Source organism: Ooceraea biroi, chromosome 13 (genome assembly GCF_003672135.1).
Source record: "Ooceraea biroi isolate clonal line C1 chromosome 13, Obir_v5.4, whole genome shotgun sequence".
NCBI classification, from domain to species: Eukaryota; Metazoa; Arthropoda; class Insecta; order Hymenoptera; family Formicidae; genus Ooceraea; species Ooceraea biroi.
The window spans coordinates 7,836,562-7,857,547 of NC_039518.1; positions in this window are offsets into that span (position 1 = coordinate 7,836,562).

Genomic DNA, 20,986 nt, shown 5'->3' on the forward strand with positions numbered 1-20,986 from the left:
CGTGGTGGAATCCATCTCTTGCCAGAGCATTAAATGTTGATCGTACAACAGTTGCCAAACATTTACACGAAATGGGAAAAATTCAGAAAGAAGGGAAATGGGTTCGACATCAATTATCGGAAAGTGCCATTTGAACATTTGCATTTCGTTGATCGCCAGGCAAAAAAAGAAGAGTCTTTTGTCTCGGATTGTTACTGGGGATGAAAAGTGGATCTATTTTGATAATCCGAAACGCAGAAAATCATGGGTGGATCCAGGCGAACCATCAACATCCACTCCGAGACGCAATATTCACGGTTCAAAAGTAATGCTCTGTATTTGGTGGGATAGTGTACTAAATCCGCATGAGACTGTCACGGCTGATCGTTATCGACACCAATTGTACAAGTTGAAGCAAGCATTGGACCAAAAACGACCACCAATGGCGAGTAACGACGGAAAGTCATTCTTCTTCGTGACAACGCTCGACCTGACGTTGCGTTATCAGTGAAACAAGCACTATTAGAGCTCGAATGGCAAGTCTTACCGCACCCCGCGTATTCTCCATGCGATTATTATTTGTTCCGGTGGATGCAACACGCTTTAGAGGATACACACTTTCATACTTTGGAAGAAGTGCGAAAATTCGTCGACGAATGGATCAACTGAAAGAAGAGTCATTTTATCGTGGTGGAATCCATCTCTTGCCAGAGCATTAAATGTTGATCGTACAACAGTTGCCAAACATTTACACGAAATGGGAAAAATTCAGAAAGAAGGGAAATGGGTTCGACATCAATTATCGGAAAGTGCCATTTGAACATTTGCATTTCGTTGATCGCCAGGCAAAAAAAGAAGAGTCTTTTGTCTCGGATTGTTACTGGGGATGAAAAGTGGATCTATTTTGATAATCCGAAACGCGGAAAATCATGGGTGGATCCAGGCGAACCATCAACATCCACTCCGAGACGCAATATTCACGGTTCAAAAGTAATGCTCTGTATTTGGTGGGATAGTGTACCATGAGCTGTTAAATCCGCACGAGACTGTCACGGCTGATGGTTATCGACACCAATTGTACAAGTTGAAGCAAGCATTGGACCAAAAACGACCACCAATTACGAGTAAACGACGGAAAGTGATTCTTCTTCGTGACAACGCTCGACCTCACGTTGCGTTATCAGTGAAACAAACACTATTACTGCTCGAATGGCAAGTCTTACCGCACCCCGCGCATTCTCCATGCGATTATTATTTGTTCCGGTGGATGCAACACGCTTTAGAGGATGCACACTTTGATAATTTGGAAGAAGTGCGAAAATTCGTCGACGAATGGATCAACTGAAAAGAAGAGTCATTTTATCGTGGTGGAATCCATCTCTTGCCAGAGCATTAAATGTTGATCGTACAACAGTTGCCAAACATTTATACGAAATGGGAAAAATTCAGAAAGAAGGGAAATGGGTTCGACATCAATTATCGGAAAGTGCCATTTGAACATTTGCATTTCGTTGATCGCCAGGCAAAAAAGAAGAGTCTTTTGTCTCGGATTGTTACTGGGGATGAAAAGTGGATCTATTTTGATAATCCGAAACGCAGACAATCATGGGTGAATCCAGGCGAACCATCAACATCCACTCCGAGACGCAATATTCACGGTTCAAAAGTAATGCTCTGTATTTGGTGGGATAGTGTACTAAATCCGCATGACTGTCACGGCTGATCGTTATCGACACCAATTGTACAAGTTGAAGCAAGCATTGGACCAAAAACGACCACCAATGGCGAGTAACGACGGAAAGTGATTCTTCTTCGTGACAACGCTCGACCTGACGTTGCGTTATCAGTGAAACAAACACTATTAGAGCTCGAATGGCAAGTCTTACCGCACCCCGCGTATTCTCCATGCGATTATTATTTGTTCCGGTGGATGCAACACGCTTTAGAGGATACACACTTTGATAATTTGGAAGAAGTGCGAAAATTCGTCGACGAATGGATCAACTGAAAAGAAGAGTCATTTTATCGTCATCTCTTGCCAGAAAGATGGGAAAAAGTTATAGAAAAGGAAGGAAAATATTTTGATTAAGGTATTCATTCATTATCATATTTAAGTACATGCGTTTTTGAGCAAAAAAACCCTCAAAACTAAATCACACCCCTAATAATATTATAATATATTTGCATACATATTGTCGTCATCTATCTTCTCTGAATGAGAAAGGCAGTCCTTCACTATTTTGTCCATAATGCGAATTCCGCCACCGTTAGATGTACCCTAGCGTTGAAGTCATCGTATTCGTATGGAGAATTATTTCCGCAGTCCCCTCCGAAGAAGAAACTGCTACGATCTCGCGTCAAGGATGTTTCGTGAAGGCATCCTGCGGATGGATAATGTCGCTGCTACATCCGTTTCACCCTCGGTAATTTCGCTAGAGATGGCACCGGGAAAAATGTCGTCATTTCCCTAAGAATATCCGAATAGCTGGTATTATACCTTGCTCTATCTTGAAACGGCAATATTGATGCTACACGAGCCATGCGAGAAGAGTTTGCGAGAAGATCGTTGCAGAAAACATGTGCGAACCTTGATTAACCTGCGGCGGTCAGTTTTATCGAAAAATAATAACGCGATGAATCGAGAAATAACGGGAAAATATTGTACGGATCTGTACAAATACGTCGGCTCGCGATTGAAAATAAAACAGGGAATGCATAATGATCCGGCGGTGTTAATATTGGCCTATTTCTCGATGTGATTTCTATTATATGTATTCGCCTCGTACCATATTCGCGGCCTTAATATCCCGTAATGGTCGTACGTTGGTTTATAATTGCTCAACGCTGCGAACAATTATTGCCCATAATGCCAGAAAATCATATTGCCTTCAATAATTGCCGATGAATGACTATTCCCGCGGTGGTAATTTAAGTTTTTTATTTTAAAAAAATTTTTCAATTCTAGGAGAGTTTTTATCGCATGTACACCCTGTGCTTCCACGGTTCCAGGATGAAATCGGCCAGCCACCCTTCGCCGAAAATGGAGAAAAGGTTGTGCAACGTCGGAAGAGGAGTCCTTCTGGATCCTTCCACTTGGGCCCTGCAGATATTGTTAGGTAAGTATGCCGCGAGCTTCGTCGAGTTAATCAACCTTCCGGAAGAGAGGGAGAAAGAGGCCAACGGAGGAACGGACAGGAGGATGAGAGATTCCACGACCGGCTCTACATTCTTCGCATATTGCCAGGGGCTCTCAACCAGGCATTCGGAAACCGGACTTATCGGCGATATCTCGACGAACGTTGCTTATTTAAAGGCGACGTGCCACGGATATCCAATTTAAAGGGACGATAGAGATTACACAACGTTGTAATATACGATATTACATATAATATCGCAAAGAAATTTCGTCATGACGGAAGCAGCAGCTTTATTGAATTTGGAAAAGAATTAAATTTCCTTATGATCTCTCGTGGTTGGGAGTCCACGGAATTAATCATCGAAATAAAGGTCAACACAAAGAGCCAGTAATGCAAATATAAATAACGATTTTGTCGATGTGTATTTCGTAATCAATAAGAAGTCTAATTATGCGAATACGCTATTTTTACGGGTTTCTTCCGTCTTAAGTCTTCCCTCGCAGCATTCGCGGAAACGGCGAAGCCATATCGGTCCGGGTGTTGTGAACGTTTCGCCGTTTTGCGGTGTGTTAAGCGAGAGAATATTGTGGTTCCCCGTGCCGACCAATACTGGATATCCGTCGTATTGTTGCGCGGCAGAATGGTTTTCTCGTATAGGAAGCCAAGAACTCGCGACAAGAACAAAGAGACTAATAAAAAAGGTAGCTGTGACTTTCGCTCGGCGAACGATGTAACAGAGAAGAGAACGATTTGACGATTGAAAATATTCAGTTAATTCATCGCTCCGGCTTAATCGACGATCATTGGTCGGCCAACAAAGCCGTATCTGCCTACATCCCGTGCGTAAGATTCAGCAGTGATTTTAGTCTCCCGCTTCAATTGAATTTTCGTCAGTGTAAACAGCGGCGTATGTATATTTCCGCATCGTTCAGCCCATGAAATATTCGACGAGATATCGATGCGGTCGAACAGTCTGCTAAAAAATCCCAGCGCCGCGATCAGTCGTTTCTTTGCCGTGCAGTCGGGTTCCGGTAGAATTGTACAATTTGTACGCGCCAGGAAGTGCGCCGTTTTGTGTATTTTTCGGAGGAACCGCGCGCGCGCGGTTTTATTAACTACGAACGGCGGGTGGTTGCGCGGACCGCGCATGGGGGTGTTTTTCGGGGATACGACGATCCGCGCGTGTTTGCCGTTAAAGGGGGCATCGTATCGCAAATATGTAGTCTTTCGCGTCGCGAGCATTGATATCTCGAACAGCGCGCGATTCCAAGTGATCGATAACCGTACGTTTCGCCGCGTCGAGCATTCGGAATTAGAAAATCCGAGTGCGCGCGATCAGACGGAATAATCTGCGAACGATGATGCGGGCGAGCGGGTGTGGATCTTTGCCCGGGGGGTGATTCCGCCGAACGTCGTCGAAGCACGAGGGTAGTGGCGACGGTGGTCCTCGTGTATCAATCGCTTCGTCTATTAGCAATTTCTTCTCCGCCGGAGCCGACCCCTTCTCCAACGGAGGATGAATTTCCCTGCGCGTGTACGAACGTACGTACCTGCATACGACGAGGGTGACGCCGACGCGCGCCGTCGTCCAATTTGCCGTCGCGCGTACGTCAGAGCTCAGAGCCAATAGCCGTCGTCGTCCTCGTCCTCGTCATCCCGAAAAAAGGAACGTGGCACCCACCCGCCCCGCCGTAGCCGGTCGCTGTCGCGCCGTTATCGGATATTTGTGGCCGGAAATAGAGGTAGGCATCGTATAAAATGACAATAAGGGCGTGCCATCGTCGCAACCCCCGCGTTGTACCGCGTAGCACATCAATAACATTCGTTACCCCGCGCTACCCCCATACGTACACGCGTACGATGCGCGACTGGCTCCTGGACTCGCGCGCACGTGTGCACACGTACGTTACACCCTGTATGTATGAGGGTGATGGGGAGTACGGAGGGTGGTGTCGGGCAGGGCGCCGGGGATACCTTTGTATCGGAGTCGCGGTAAAGAATAGCCGACCTGCGGCAACGTAAGAGGCCACTTTACGTAACGTATGTCGCCTTTGTTAAGGGGCCCGTCGTCCGCGTCCGTCGTCCAACCGCCGCGGGACGCGCTTTATGAGACAGAAAAGGCAACGAGGGCGCGCACGCTCTCCCGGCGCTCTTCGCTCCCCATCACCACCCCCCCGGCCCGGCCATCGCGATAAATTATTTTCTTGGTCGGGTCGACTGGATCCCTGAAAAATCATTCTCTAATAAATGACGGCACCTTCCTGTTTCTTCCTTCTTCCTTCTCTGTGCTCTGGGCTTGAATTTCCTGCAGCGGTCGAATCAAAGTGCTCGAGTTTTATTTGACTTGACGCATCGACGGAAAAGGTGAAATGTTTTGTATTTAAGTATCCGTTGTACTACTTTTCACGTTATCGAGTTATTAAGCAGAGTTGTGTTGATCTGAAATTTCTCTCCGTCGTACGCACCCCATTTATTCTTCTCCGCCAGCTGCGAATGTAAAGAAAGGAGCGACGGTACTCGAACGAATTTTCCCTGGCGCGATGTCGGATATTTTTCTTATACTTGAAATTATAAACGTGTTATCATGATTTTACCGTAACGTAATCTTCGCGCTTTAACAACATTTGCAGAGAAGAAGAGCATGGTCGTACGGTGTCCACAATGTTGTTAGGGAATGTCTTTCGACCCTTCCTCAGCTGTGCCGGTTTTCTCAGCAGGCAGCTTAAAAGGCGGGTAAAATAATCTATTTTTCGCAGTCTAACGCGTTTACGCAAGGTGCATGGTCACGCATATTCGCGTGTTGCTTTCAAGTTTGCTGCTGATAAATGCATCGCTTATTTTTATCCTTAACATTGGCTATCGAGTCGATGCACTTGGCTCACGTTTTATTAATAAGTGATCAGGATTTATCATGCTCTTCCCTTTAATAATTATATTCAACTAATTGTTAGACAATATTGTGTTTATATAGTAGCGTATAATGCTTTGCGAGGCATATTCAATGATTAAAATCCCAAATCTTGGTACGATAACTGAGAGTTAGTGAAGAATCTTACTTTTTCTTTCGCCAGCCCATCTGCCAGCTCTCATGTCACACAAATGTGTTTCTAGCCTAAAGTTTCTTTGGCGGAAGATCCAAATATTTCAGGACCTTTACTCACTAAACTTGATACTTCTGGGAGTTTCGTCGGACCAAAGCGTGTTGAAGAAATAGGAGACCATTACGATGAATAAATTCATGAACCGGGCGAGTGTCTCTTTTGCAACGATTGTCGCACGTGATTCATATTAGAAAATGTTTCCTTAATTAATAAAATTTTATGTGCATTTATCGCCCTAAGAACTACAAACTGCATGCATCAAATATATGAAAATAAAAACAATTTCAATTCTTAAATTCTTCGATTTTCTTGCAATAGTTATTATCTGTTGCATTTATAATGTTTGAAAAATCTAAAAACGAGAGAGAGAGACGCGCCTTGCAATGAATATTTTTAATACCAATAATTATAAACAAGTGTAGCGTCGCTGTGTCTTGCTCAAACTTATTTCGCCGAGATCAATCCATTCTTGTGTACCTCCGACTAAAAGTTTCCATTATAAATCGGAAGATGGGAAAAGATAGCTCTCACAGTGTTAGATCGCATCATCGATGCCTACCTCGGTTTGAGCGCAAATCCAGAGAGTAGCGCGCTTTGCACGACAATAACGGTTGCGGCCCTGTAGTACGCCCTTTGCGCTGTCTTTTTCTCATCATACTCGCCGCTCCTGTACCCGGTTTAACAATTAAATTAGTCGGTGCCCGCGGAGTTGTCCCATGGAGCCTGGCAAAAGGAAGAAGTGATCCCCCAATGTCTACCGGAGTCACGAACGAAGAGGGACCTCTCGAGAGTGTTAAGAAAGTCTCCGGCTGCTACCCCTCTCGCGAAAGCAGGAGAGCCGGTAGGCAGGCAGGCAAAGCACAAGCCAGGATATTGAAATTTCCCTTCCAGGAAGTATTTTTCTTGTTCAATTTCTCCCCCGCCCACGAGTTCCCCCTGTTCCCCGCTCCCCGCTTCGTCTCACAGTCGCATTTTACTTGTTCCCCAGGCCCTACCTTTTGTACTTCGATTAAAAATCACGCACGGTCCTTCCGAAAGGATCCGACAGTAACCTCCGAATGATTAAGTTTCGCTCGTTATACTTTACTCGTAATAATCGCTCCAGTTATAGGCAGCAGATTTCCAATATTTCTAATTTAATTCTGCGCTTGATTGCTCGATTTGTCGTAACGGATTTTCCATAACCGTTAATTTGTCAAAATTACACATTTGACTTTACTAAAATTATAGTTGTTACGCACATGTGAATACAAACAGTGCGGCATTAAAAATACATCGCTGCAACAAGTAGCACAACTCAAACAGCTTCCGCGAAAGAGTCGTACATTTTAACCTGCGTTATCAAAATTGCAGACGGAGAAAGATTTTGGCAGTTCTTTCTCTCTCGACATTCTGGTAGCTGTTTGCTGTACCGCTTAGATTACAACGTAATTTACGTACGAAATAATCGACGTAATCAGGTAATGTAGAGTACGAGGGTGAAGACTGTTAATTTTAGCCGACTCCAGCGTTTCCGGAATCTTTATTGCGGCCACGGAAGCACATAACGGAATGCTGGCCGTCCCGGGGATAGGCCAACATTGTTAATTACGCGCAACATCGCGTAGCTTCATATTACTTGAACCACCCCGGCAAGGTAATGTAGGGTATAATAATGTCGTCGAGTAAACCAGTTCTTATTGCGGGGAAAACCACGCGTAACCGCACATATCTTTACTTTTACCAGAAATTACCGTCCGTTTAATGCGCGTGCCTCAATCAAGCAAGTTCGGTCCTTACGGATTTTTAGGGATCCAGCGAGAGGATCCCTAAAAAACACGACATCGCCTGAATAAGGGCGAAACATAAGCCTGCTACTGAATGCTCGTCGGAGTGTAACTTCTTTCACGTTCCTCGTCGATCGAATAAAGCGAATAAAATCATCGAATAATCGTGCACAGCGAAATAGGAATCGCGACGCGATCATCTCTGTACTTTCGCGAGGAAGGACCATCCCTTCCTCGCGAGAACACTTGCTCAAGGGGAACGGCTTGGTTTATTGGCTCGTTTCGCGAGCGCAGCTGCACCCCGTCGTCGAAATCGCAAGCAGTTTCGGCTGGAGGGCCATTAAGCGAAGATTCGGTCGAGATTCGGATCAACGCGATGTTGCGACGTCGAGAAACACGTCGAGGAATCCTGAAGAGAGTATTACATCGCGTGGAGAGAGCGCAGACGCGCAATCTCAGATGCCGTGAGAGCTGTTTGGGTTATACTTGAATCGAGTTACCGAAGATGCGTGTGGAAGATCGAGTAACGATTGCAAGATTAACGTTACACAAAATGAACGTTGATTGAAGACGTGGCACGCGCAGAAGACGAGCGCTGATCAGGTATTAGGGGTGTGATTTAGTTTTGAGGGTTTTTTTGCTCAAAAACGCATGTATTTAAATATGATAATGAATGAATACCTTAATCAAAATATTTTCCTTCCTTTTCTATAACTTTTTCCCATCTCTCTGGCAAGAGATGACGATAAAATGACTCTTCTTTTCAGTTGATCCATTCGTCGACGAATTTTCGCACTTCTTCCAAATTATCAAAGTGTGTATCCTCTAAAGCGTGTTGCATCCACCGGAACAAATAATAATCGCATGGAGAATACGCGGGGTGCGGTAAGACTTGCCATTCGAGCTCTAATAGTGTTTCTTTCACTGATGACGCAACGTCAGGTCGAGCGTTGTCACGAAGAAGAATCACTTTCCGTCGTTTACTCGCAATTGGTGGTCGTTTTTGGTCCAATGCTTGCTTCAACTTGTACAATTGGTGTCGATAACGATCAGCCGTGACAGTCTCGTGCGGATTTAACAGCTCATAGTACACTATCGCACCAAACACAGAGCATTACTTTCGAACCGTGAATATTGCGTCTCGGAGTGGATGTTGATGATCCACCCATGATTTTCTGCGTTTCGGATTATCAAAATAGATCCACTTTTCATCCCCAGTAACAATCCGAGACAAAAGACTCTTCTTTTTTTTGCCTGGCGATCAACGAAATGCAAATGTTCAAATGGCACTTTCCGATAATTGATGTCGAACCCATTTCCCTTCTTTCTGAATTTTTCCCATTTCATGCAAATGTTTGGCAACTGTTGTACGATCAACATTTAATGCTCTGGCAAGAGATGGATTCCACCACGATAAAATGACTCTTCTTTTCAGTTGATCCATTCGTCGACGAATTTTCGCACTTCTTCCAAATTATCAAAGTGTGCATCCTCTAAAGCGTGTTGCATCCACCGGAACAAATAATAATCGCATGGAGAATGCGCGGGGTGCGGTAAGACTTGCCATTCGAGCAGTAATAGTGTTTGTTTCACTGATAACGCAACGTCAGGTCGAGCGTTGTCACGAAGAAGAATCACTTTCCGTCGTTTACTCGCAATTGGTGGTCGTTTTTGGTCCAATGCTTGCTTCAACTTGTACAATTGGTGTCGATAACGATCAGCCGTGACAGTCTCGTGCGGATTTAACAGCTCATAGTACACTATCGCACCAAACACAGAGCATTACTTTCGAACCGTGAATATTGCGTCTCGGAGTGGATGTTGATGATCCATCCATGATTTTCTGCGTTTCGGATTATCAAAATAGATCCACTTTTCATCCCCAGTAACAATCCGAGACAAAAGACTCTTCTTTTTTTTGCCTGGCGATCAACGAAATGCAAATGTTCAAATGGCACTTTCCGATAATTGATGTCGAACCTATTTCCCTTCTTTCTGAATTTTTCCCATTTCATGCAAATGTTTGGCAACTGTTGTACGATCAAGATTTAATGCTCTGGCAAGAGATGGATTCCACCACGATAAAATGACTCTTCTTTTCAGTTGATCCATTCGTCGACGAATTTTCGCACTTCTTCCAAATTATCAAAGTGTGTATCCTCTAAAGCGTGTTGCATCCACCGGAACAAATAATAATCGCATGGAGAATACGCGGGGTGCGGTAAGACTTGCCATTCGAGCTGTAATAGTGTTTGTTTCACTGATAACGCAACGTCAGGTCGAGCGTTGTCACGAAGAAGAATCACTTTCCGTCGTTTACTCGCAATTGGTGGTCGTTTTTCGTCCAATGCTTGCTTCAACTTGTACAATTGGTGTCGATAACGATCAGCCGTGACAGTCTCGTGCGGATTTAACAGCTCATAGTACACTATCGCACCAAACACAGAGCATTACTTTCGAACCGTGAATATTGCGTCTCGGAGTGGATGTTGATGATCCATCCATGATTTTCTGCGTTTCGGATTATCAAAATAGATCCACTTTTCATCCCCAGTAACAATCCGAGACAAAAGACTCTTCTTTTTTTGCCTGGCGATCAACGAAATGCAAATGTTCAAATGGCACTTTCCGATAATTGATGTCGAACCCATTTCCCTTCTTTCTGAATTTTTCCCATTTCATGCAAATGTTTGGCAACTGTTGTACGATCAAGATTTAATGCTCTGGCAAGAGATGGATTCCACCACGATAAAATGACTCTTCTTTTCAGTTGATCCATTCGTCGACGAATTTTCGCACTTCTTCGAAATTATGAAAGTGTGCATCCTCTAAAGCGTGTTGCATCCACCGGAACAAATAATAATCGCATGGAGAATACGCGGGGTGCGGTAAGACTTGCCATTCGAGCTCTAATAGTGTTTGTTTCACTGATAACGCAACGTCAGGTCGAGCGTTGTCACGAAGAAGAATCACTTTCCGTCGTTTACTCGCAATTGGTGGTCGTTTTTGGTCCAATGCTTGCTTCAACTTGTACAATTGGTGTCGATAACGATCAGCCGTGACAGTCTCGTGCGGATTTAACAGCTCATAGTACACTATCGCACCAAACACAGAGCATTACTTTCGAACCGTGAATATTGCGTCTCGGAGTGGATGTTGATGATCCACCCATGATTTTCTGCGTTTCGGATTATCAAAATAGATCCACTTTTCATCCCCAGTAACAATCCGAGACAAAAGACTCTTCTTTTTTTGCCTGGCGATCAACGAAATGCAAATGTTCAAATGGCACTTTCCGATAATTGATGTCGAACCCATTTCCCTTCTTTCTGAATTTTTCCCATTTCATGCAAATGTTTGGCAACTGTTGTACGATCAAGATTTAATGCTCTGGCAAGAGATGGATTCCACCACGATAAAATGACTCTTCTTTTCAGTTGATCCATTCGTCGACGAATTTTCGCACTTCTTCGAAATTATGAAAGTGTGCATCCTCTAAAGCGTGTTGCATCCACCGGAACAAATAATAATCGCATGGAGAATACGCGGGGTGCGGTAAGACTTGCCATTCGAGCTCTAATAGTGTTTGTTTCACTGATAACGCAACGTCAGGTCGAGCGTTGTCACGAAGAAGAATCACTTTCCGTCGTTTACTCGCAATTGGTGGTCGTTTTTGGTCCAATGCTTGCTTCAACTTGTACAATTGGTGTCGATAACGATCAGCCGTGACAGTCTCGTGCGGATTTAACAGCTCATAGTACACTATCGCACCAAACACAGAGCATTACTTTCGAACCGTGAATATTGCGTCTCGGAGTGGATGTTGATGATCCACCCATGATTTTCTGCGTTTCGGATTATCAAAATAGATCCACTTTTCATCCCCAGTAACAATCCGAGACAAAAAAGACTCTTCTTTTTTGCCTGGCGATCAACGAAATGCAAATGTTCAAATGGCACTTTCCGATAATTGATGTCGAACCTATTTCCCTTCTTTCTGAATTTTTCCCATTTCATGCAAATGTTTGGCAACTGTTGTACGATCAACATTTAATGCTCTGGCAAGAGATGGATTCCACCACGATAAAATGACTCTTCTTTTTAGTTGATCCATTCGTCGACGAATTTTCGCACTTCTTCCAAATTATGAAAGTGTGTATCCTCTAAAGCGTGTTGCATCCACCGGAACAAATAATAATCGCATGGAGAATGCGCGGGGTGCGGTAAGACTTGCCATTCGAGCAGTAATAGTGTTTGTTTCACTGATAACGCAACGTCAGGTCGAGCGTTGTCACGAAGAAGAATCACTTTCCGTCGTTTACTCGCAATTGGTGGTCGTTTTTCGTCCAATGCTTGCTTCAACTTGTACAATTGGTGTCGATAACGATCAGCCGTGACAGTCTCGTGCGGATTTAACAGCTCATAGTACACTATCGCACCAAACACAGAGCATTACTTTCGAACCGTGAATATTGCGTCTCGGAGTGGATGTTGATGATCCACCCATGATTTTCTGCGTTTCGGATTATCAAAATAGATCCACTTTTCATCCCCAGTAACAATCCGAGACAAAAAAGACTCTTCTTTTTTGCCTGGCGATCAACGAAATGCAAATGTTCAAATGGCACTTTCCGATAATTGATGTCGAACCCATTTCCCTTCTTTCTGAATTTTTCCCATTTCATGCAAATGTTTGGCAACTGTTGTACGATCAACATTTAATGCTCTGGCAAGTTCTGAAGTGGATCGTGTTGGATTTTCGTGCAATAATGCTTGCAAATCTGCATTTTCAAGCTTTCTTGGTTGTCCCGAGCGTTCTTTGTCCTTAATTGATGGGGCAGAATCACCATAAGTTTCGACAAGAATTCTATAACCGTCAGCCGCAGTTTTGTTTTGATTAAAAAACAAAAGCAACGCATGTCGAAATGCTGTTTCGGAAGTTGCATTTTTACGATGATATAAACACGACTGTTATTGCATCTATTGCTATAATGCTACTAAATGTGATGGATAATGTCAACACCGTAAGAAACAACAGTTATGGGAAACAGTTATTAGAACAAACTGACACTACAGCCATCTGTTGCAAAACCATCAAAACTAAATCAGACTCCTAATATATATATTATATATAATATATAATATATATGGTACTCCTCTAAACTGATACTGAAATACAATCAAGAAGGACCGCTGGGCGACGAGTGTAGGTGTGTTGTTTCTGGCCTGGCAATAAGAAGGAGAAAGTGAGAGAGAAGCCCGGTTTCTTCCGCAAATAGACTAGAAAACTCTAATGAAGACGTGTCAAGAGTTTATATTGGAAGTCGGTATAGCGACGATTGGTTGGTCCCTTAGGGAAGATAATTTCAAGTGCGGCCCTTCCGCGTCCTCCTTGAGCGGAATCTATCTGTCTATATTTATCGGCCTAGCCCATCAACGTATCGATCCACTTATCCAGTTGTCCAGTCGCTATTATCCAAGTTGCCCACAAACAGGTCTGCATGTGTGCGTGCGCGAGCGTGTTCCGTTGTTGCAGAATAGTTTTCTCATCTGCGAATAGCATTAAACCGGATATTATGCTCGAGGATCATCCTCGAGTAGGATTTTTGTTTTCATCCACCCATTTTTCGCAACATTCCGCCGATGCATTATTCATGGTGGAATAAACGCCGTGGCAATACATTGTACACGTTAGAATCGGTATTATTTTTTGTGGACGCGCTCGGAAGTAATTGAAATTGAATTACAACGCGGTTGATCGCAGCGAAATAGCTGCAACTCATACATAGTCGGAATAAATGTTGGCGGTATCAGGTAACAAAAGAATACTGCTGCTACGTGCTCTATCTAATGGAAGGTCGGAAATTTATCGCGTTAAGGGTACTTGCGCAATATGCTCACGATGGAAATCGGAATAAATCTCTTTTCTTGATGAGTCGTACTTACTTGCAAGAATCGAACGTTCATCATTGCAATGACTGTCGCTGACGCGATGCTGTTTTCGACACGTGCGCGCTACTACAATCCAGCCGAATGCTTTAGATTTCTGAATATTTCTCTCTGTGCTGAGCCATATTTGAACTCGTATTCGCGAAGAATTCGGTTGAACTTGCTGCTGGCAGCTGCATTAATTACAGCGTGCAGCGAATTAACTAGGAAATAAATATTGTAGGAAATTAAATACACCCATGTGGAAAACAGTCGTGTTTGTTGTGATAATCAGGCATGCAGGTAGCAATCTACCACGCTGTTGCTAGAGAAGAAAGAAAGGTCGCAGTCGAACAATAAACACAATCGAGGAAGAATAAAAAATCAACTTGTACATGTAACAGATCGATTAGCGGCGATGGGAGAGCTTTTTTCGTCGCGATTCCGTCAATGCGCGAAGATGATTCGCAGCCAAAGTGCGAAATCCGCATCGATTAATTAATTAATCGTGCGTTACGTTATTGACTGTTGTTGGACTTCGGAGCACAGGACATGTACACGTAACATGTGCTCACGCAATGCGCTGCAAAAAAAGTGAATAGTAATCTATACGTGCAGTATTTTTTTTAATATAAACTGTGTAATTATTTGCCTGCCCTAATTCCTGACTAATTCCAGTGCCTGTCTGCGGAAGCATTAATTCTCAGGTAAAGTATCTTACATTATACTCGGTGTATCTTATATAATTATACTCAAGTATATACTTCACGACGAGGGAAACGTATTGTCCGAAATTACACAGATCTTTTTGCTTGTTTTAAATTAAAATAAAACATGCTCGCAATATACAGGGTGTCCCGGGTTTTAACCGACAAACTGCGGGAGCATATTCTACTAGTGGAAATAAGAACAAATTCTTATATCGAGTTTCCTTAGAAATGCTTTATTACAAAGTTATAAACCAATATTGAAAACAAATATGAGATAAGTAACAACGAAACATAGTGTAGAATTTGCAAGGTCGAAGATGTTTATGTTATGTGCCCATTTGCAATTACGTAATTTGGGTTCATTTCGACCTATGAATGAACATGATGATGTTCGTTCAGCTCTAAGACACCGACGACGCTCGGAAAGAATCTTAAATCGTTTTGATAATACTCCTACACAAAGTGTTCGACGTGCTTCGGCTCAACTGCAGATATCACGAAACACTATTTCGAGAACATTGCGTGCTGTGACAGATTCGCATATCATTACACACCTGTACAAGAATGACTTCCAATCGATCATCAGAAACGAGTCGAATTTTGTAACTGGTATGTGAATGCAGTAGAAAGGGACAATCTTTTCTCATCAATGATACTATCGACAGATGAAGCGACCTTTACAAGACGAGGCATATTCAGTTCTCATAATAGCCATGTATGGGCTCGTAATAATCCACGTACTACCAGACGAAGAAACTTTCAACACGAATTTCGATGTAATGTTTGGATGGGTATGCTTCATGACCGGCTTATTGGTCCGTTCTTTTTACCTGACCGATTGAACGGAGAATCTTCTCGAAGATTCCTATCAAACGATTTACCAATTTTGATGGAAAATGTGCCACTGCAGTTTCGCCAAAACAGCTGGATACAGTTAGACGGTTGTCCATCGCACTATGCTAGACAAGTTAGAAACTGGTTAGACGAACATTACGCTCATAGGTGGATTGGTCGAGGAGGACCGGTTTTCTGGCCTCCAAGATCGCCCGATTTAACGCCTCTTGATTTTTATTTATGGGGAACTTTAAAAAATAAAGTTTACAGTACAGAAGTAATCTCGCTTGAAGATTTAAGGCAACGAATTACTACTAGTGGAAATAAGAAAAAATTCTTATATCGAGTTTGCTTAGAAATGCTTTATTACAAAGTTATAAACCAATATTGAAAAGAAATATGAGATAAGTAACAACGGAACATAGTGTAGAATTTGCAAGGTCGAAGATGTTATGTTATGTGTATTCACATGTATTCATGTTCACTATGTCGAAACGATTCAGTACGATTGTTACTTTCGCAACAGTAGCCGTTAGATTTCAATCGTCGTGTGAACTAGCAATTACTATCAGAATGCCAAAAGTGTTTTCAAATGAGGAATACACTGATATTGATTTCATGTACGGATTCTGTGACGGAAATGCACGAGCTGCCGTACGAGAGTATCAACGTAGATTTCCTAACAGGAGAGTACCAGATAGTTCTGTGTTTAGTAATACCCATTTGCAATTACGTAATTTGGGTTCATTTCGACCTATGAATGAACATGATGATGTTCGTTCAGCTCTAAGACACCGACGACGCTCGGAAAGAATCTTAAATCGTTTTGATAATACTCCTACACAAAGTGTTCGACGTGCTTCGGCTCAACTGCAGATATCACGAAACACTATTTCGAGAACATTGCGTGCTGTGACAGATTCGCATATCATTACACACCTGTACAAGAATGACTTCCAATCGATCATCAGAAACGAGTCGAATTTTGTAACTGGTATGTGAATGCAGTAGAAAGGGACAATCTTTTCTCATCAATGATACTATCGACAGATGAAGCGACCTTTACAAGACGAGGCATATTCAGTTCTCATAATAGCCATGTATGGGCTCATAATAATCCACGTACTACCAGACGAAGAAACTTTCAACACGAATTTCGATGTAATGTTTGGATGGGTATGCTTCATGACCGGCTTATTGGTCCGTTCTTTTTACCTGACCGATTGAACGGAGAATCTTCTCGAAGATTCCTATCAAACGATTTACCAATTTTGATGGAAAATGTGCCACTGCAGTTTCGCCAAAACAGCTGGATACAGTTAGACGGTTGTCCATCGCACTATGCTAGACAAGTTAGAAACTGGTTAGACGAACATTACGCTCATAGGTGGATTGGTCGAGGAGGACCGGTTTTCTGGCCTCCAAGATCGCCCGATTTAACGCCTCTTGATTTTTATTTATGGGGAACTTTAAAAAATAAAGTTTACAGTACAGAAGTAATCTCGCTTGAAGATTTAAAGCAACGAATTACTATTGGGTCATTAAGTATGAAACTTTACAAATGTAAAAGCGCCATCTTTAACATTTGTTATCTCAAATTTGGCGCCAGACGTCAGTATCAGGTTAGGTTAGTGTGATAGATGTATGTTCGCTCTTCAAATGTCATATTTGTTTGTTCAAATATCTTCATTGGTTTTATTGGTGGATTCTTTTTTATAGAACTATGGAAAAGTCCAAAATTCGTGTGATTTATGAATATGAGTTCCGCCGTGGAACCACAGTGTCGGAGACAGCTCGTAATATCAACGCTGTATTTGGTGAAGGTTCAACTACTAAAGCAACGGTGGGCAATTGGTTCAAAAACTTCAAAGATGGAGATTTCAGCCTCGCTAATGAGCCACGTGGAAGACCAAAGACGAAGGTGGATAATGATCACTTGAGAGCCGTAGCAGAGTCCGATCCATCTCAAAGTACACGTGAATTGGCATCGATATTCAATGTTTCCATACCCACCATATTGGTTCATTTAGCTGCAATTAGTAAGATAAAGAAGTTGGGCAAATGGGTCCCGCACGAATCGACCGATGCGCAGCAGGCGCAACGTCTAGAGGCTTCCCTTTCTTTGCTTTCCCGTCACAAAAATGAATCTTTTTTGAATCGAATTGTGACCTGCGATGAAAAGTGGATACTCTACGACAATCGTAAACGCTCACATCAGTGGTTGAACGCTGATGAACCACCGAGACATCACGCGAAACCCAACATTACACGGAAGAAGCTTATGGTGACTGTTTGGTGGTCCAGGTCAGGTGTTATCTACTACAACTTTATGAAACCTGGTACATCGATAACGGCTGAAGTATATTGCAAGCAACTGGACGAAATGATGCAACAACTTGCTATTAAACAACCGAAATTGGTCAATCGGTCAATGCCAATGCTGTTGCATGATAATGCTCGACCGCACACTGCACGACTGACCGTGGCAAAGCTACGGGAGTTGGAATTGGAAACTCTCCGTCATCCACCACATTCACCAGATCTATCACCTACCGACTATCACTTCTTCCGGAATTTGGACAACTTCTTGGTGGGAAAATTGTTCAATTCTCAACAGGCAGTCGAAACAGCCTTCCGCGACTTTATCGATTCCCGTACTCCTGGCTTCTATAGTAGAGGCATAGACCAACTACCACTAAAATGGCAGAAGTGTGTAGATAACATGGGCGCATACTTCGATTGAAAATAAATCATGTCCATGTGCCAAAAAATGCAAAAGTTTATGTTCTATTTGTAAAGTTTCATACTTAATGACCCAATAATTCAGTTACTGAGATGCAACAAAATTTTCAGGAATGTCGTACTGTAACAAATTCTGTCTACGTCGATGTCTAGCTTGTATCGATGTGCAAGGACAACATTTTGAAATGAGTCACTAAATCATTGCGTAGATAATTTATATTTTTGTGAAAAAATCCGTTGTTACTTATCTCATATTTCTTTTCAATATTGGTTTATAACTTTGTAATAAAGCATTTCTAAGCAAACTCGATATAAGAATTTTTTTATTTCCACTAGTAGAATATGCTCCCGCAGTTTGTCGGTTAAAACCCGGGACACCCTGTATAATTAATTGGATGATTAGTTTCAAGTGTCTCGAGAGCGTCTTGAAGTATTTGCATTAGCATAAATACGCTTCAGCTGCGCGCAAATGATCTCGGAGTGCACGAGGAGCGAAAAGGGGAGAGAGAGGAAAAAGGAAACGGAAATCCGTGAAATCGCTTTCGCGGGGGTTCACCCGCAAGTAACGGTCGCCCGGGTGGACGGCTCGAAAATTGTAGGCGCGTTAACTATTCAGACGCATCAGACCGCCGGGGCGAGATATTGAACTGCACTACCCTATTTAAATATTCATGAACGTCTTTTGTAATCGACGTAATACGGGTCTAGCGTAATCTCACGTGTCAGAAGGTAAATATGCCTGCATTTTCGACTGGGTGATTTGGCCTCCACGCCGCGACAGACGGACCGCCCGACTCGTAATTAACAGGCCGAGAATTCTGTCTCCCCGTGAGTGAACGTGCGGGCGAAAATCTCAGAAAAATCGCGGTCTCACGCTCGAGTTTTCAGGAAAGAGAGAGAATTCATTCGAAGGAACATCCTCGAAATCAATGAGAGATCGGAAAGATACTCGGTGATTGCGAGGAGCTTGCGATGGTTGATCTCGATTAAACGACTTACGACGAGTTTACCGTAATGAAGGCGAAGGGGAGATCGCGCGCGCGTTGCACAGCGCGGATCCGCCGCACCCCGCGGCGTACACTCCCACGGATGATCTTTATTTTCTCTCCGGACGAATGGGAATTAAATTCGCCAGCTCCTGTTATATGCATGGCTCGTCGTCGTCTCTCGTTTCGCTGCGGGGTGTTTAGCAGCTCGTATTGAAATAATTCCCGGCGAAATTTGATTTGCTAATTTGACATCGGCTTTCACCGTTGCGCCACCGCCCCGCCGCCCGGCCCCCGCTGGGCGCAACCCGGGTGCCCCCCTATCCACCACCTTTTACCACCGCAATGCAACGACAATGGCATTATAATTATAATTGCGCGCGGCGCCGGCGTAAACAGCCGGCTTTGTACGGCCCCGCGTATACGCGAACTTCTTGCTCTTATTAAATGAAGCGGTTGCAGGCGGCGGAGAAGCTCGTGTGTACTGGCATTATTGCATATCGCAGTAATAGGAGTAATGTACCGTCTTGCCTGGAGCCAAGGTTCGGCGAAATCAATATCGCGGGGTGACATTAATATAAAATTATTTCCGTCGGCATATGCAAGCAAGTTCATGCACGGCTGACGAGACAGAGAGAGAGAGAGAGATTGTCGGCGAAGTGCCTCACGACTTCCGAATATTGAATTTCTCAAATCCAAAGTTTGATTAAGAGCGACCTTCCAACAGCGGCGTGTAAATTACTAATGTGGTTTTACGAGCGGTAAGTCAGGAAATATACGGTATTCGCGTGGAGTAAAAGCGTAGGACGATCTCCCTTTCTCTCTCTCCTCTGCTCATTAATCCGCTTATTATTCTGGCACGTTATTTCTGCATCGCGATAATTGCGCCGAAGTTTAGTGCACGATATATTTCTTATCATTCCGGTCTGTCCTGCCATTCCTTCGCTAGGTAAATATCAGACGTATAAAGGGGAGCGGCCGTTTAAAGCGCTATGCGCCCCGCGGGACACGTAGCAGCATCGGCGGTAATAAATATGTAAAAGACGGTTTACGAAGTAAAAGTGTACACACAAGCGTCCCGAGTGTATATCTGGTAAACGTCGTATTACTTCGAGAAATGCATACGAACGATCTGATGGTACGGGCTTTTAAAATGAATTATCTGATCGGATGTGATCGATGAAGTAGGCAGTCCGAGAGACGTAAAACGTAAGAGCCTTCGCGGCCCGTTTTCTTTAATCGCGCGGTCGACGCGAACGGACTTGCCATAGAAAAGCGTACGCCGGTATTTTTCTTTCCTCCGTGCGAAATATCGTAAGAGATTTATAGAGCGAGCAAGCCAGAAGGACATGTATCAATATATATTTATTAGATGTATGCAAAAGTTTTAGTCTTTCGAAATATATGTGCTTGTAAAAGTTCGTATGATATTAAATCTTCCTTCTTTCTTGCTTCTGATCTTTCCCATTGCGTTCAAATGGCGGGATACTGCTGATTCATTAACTTCAAGCTGCCCCGCGAGCTCTTTTAATCGTTTAACGAGTTTTCGTTGAACAATGCTTCCAATTTGTGGCTCCGCTTCTATTTGCTATATTTCGAAACACTTGCATTGACATGCACGCGAGCGCTGTATTAAAATCAGTAAATTATTTGTTTAATCACTTTTGTCAACGATGAGTTTGCAATTCGGTTTGATATTAATTATCTCGAACGCTGAATCGCGATTCAAATTACTGATTAAATTATCAAATCGATAGAATGATAAAGCGATAAGGAAGATTTTGAGCCTCCGCGCCGAAGTCC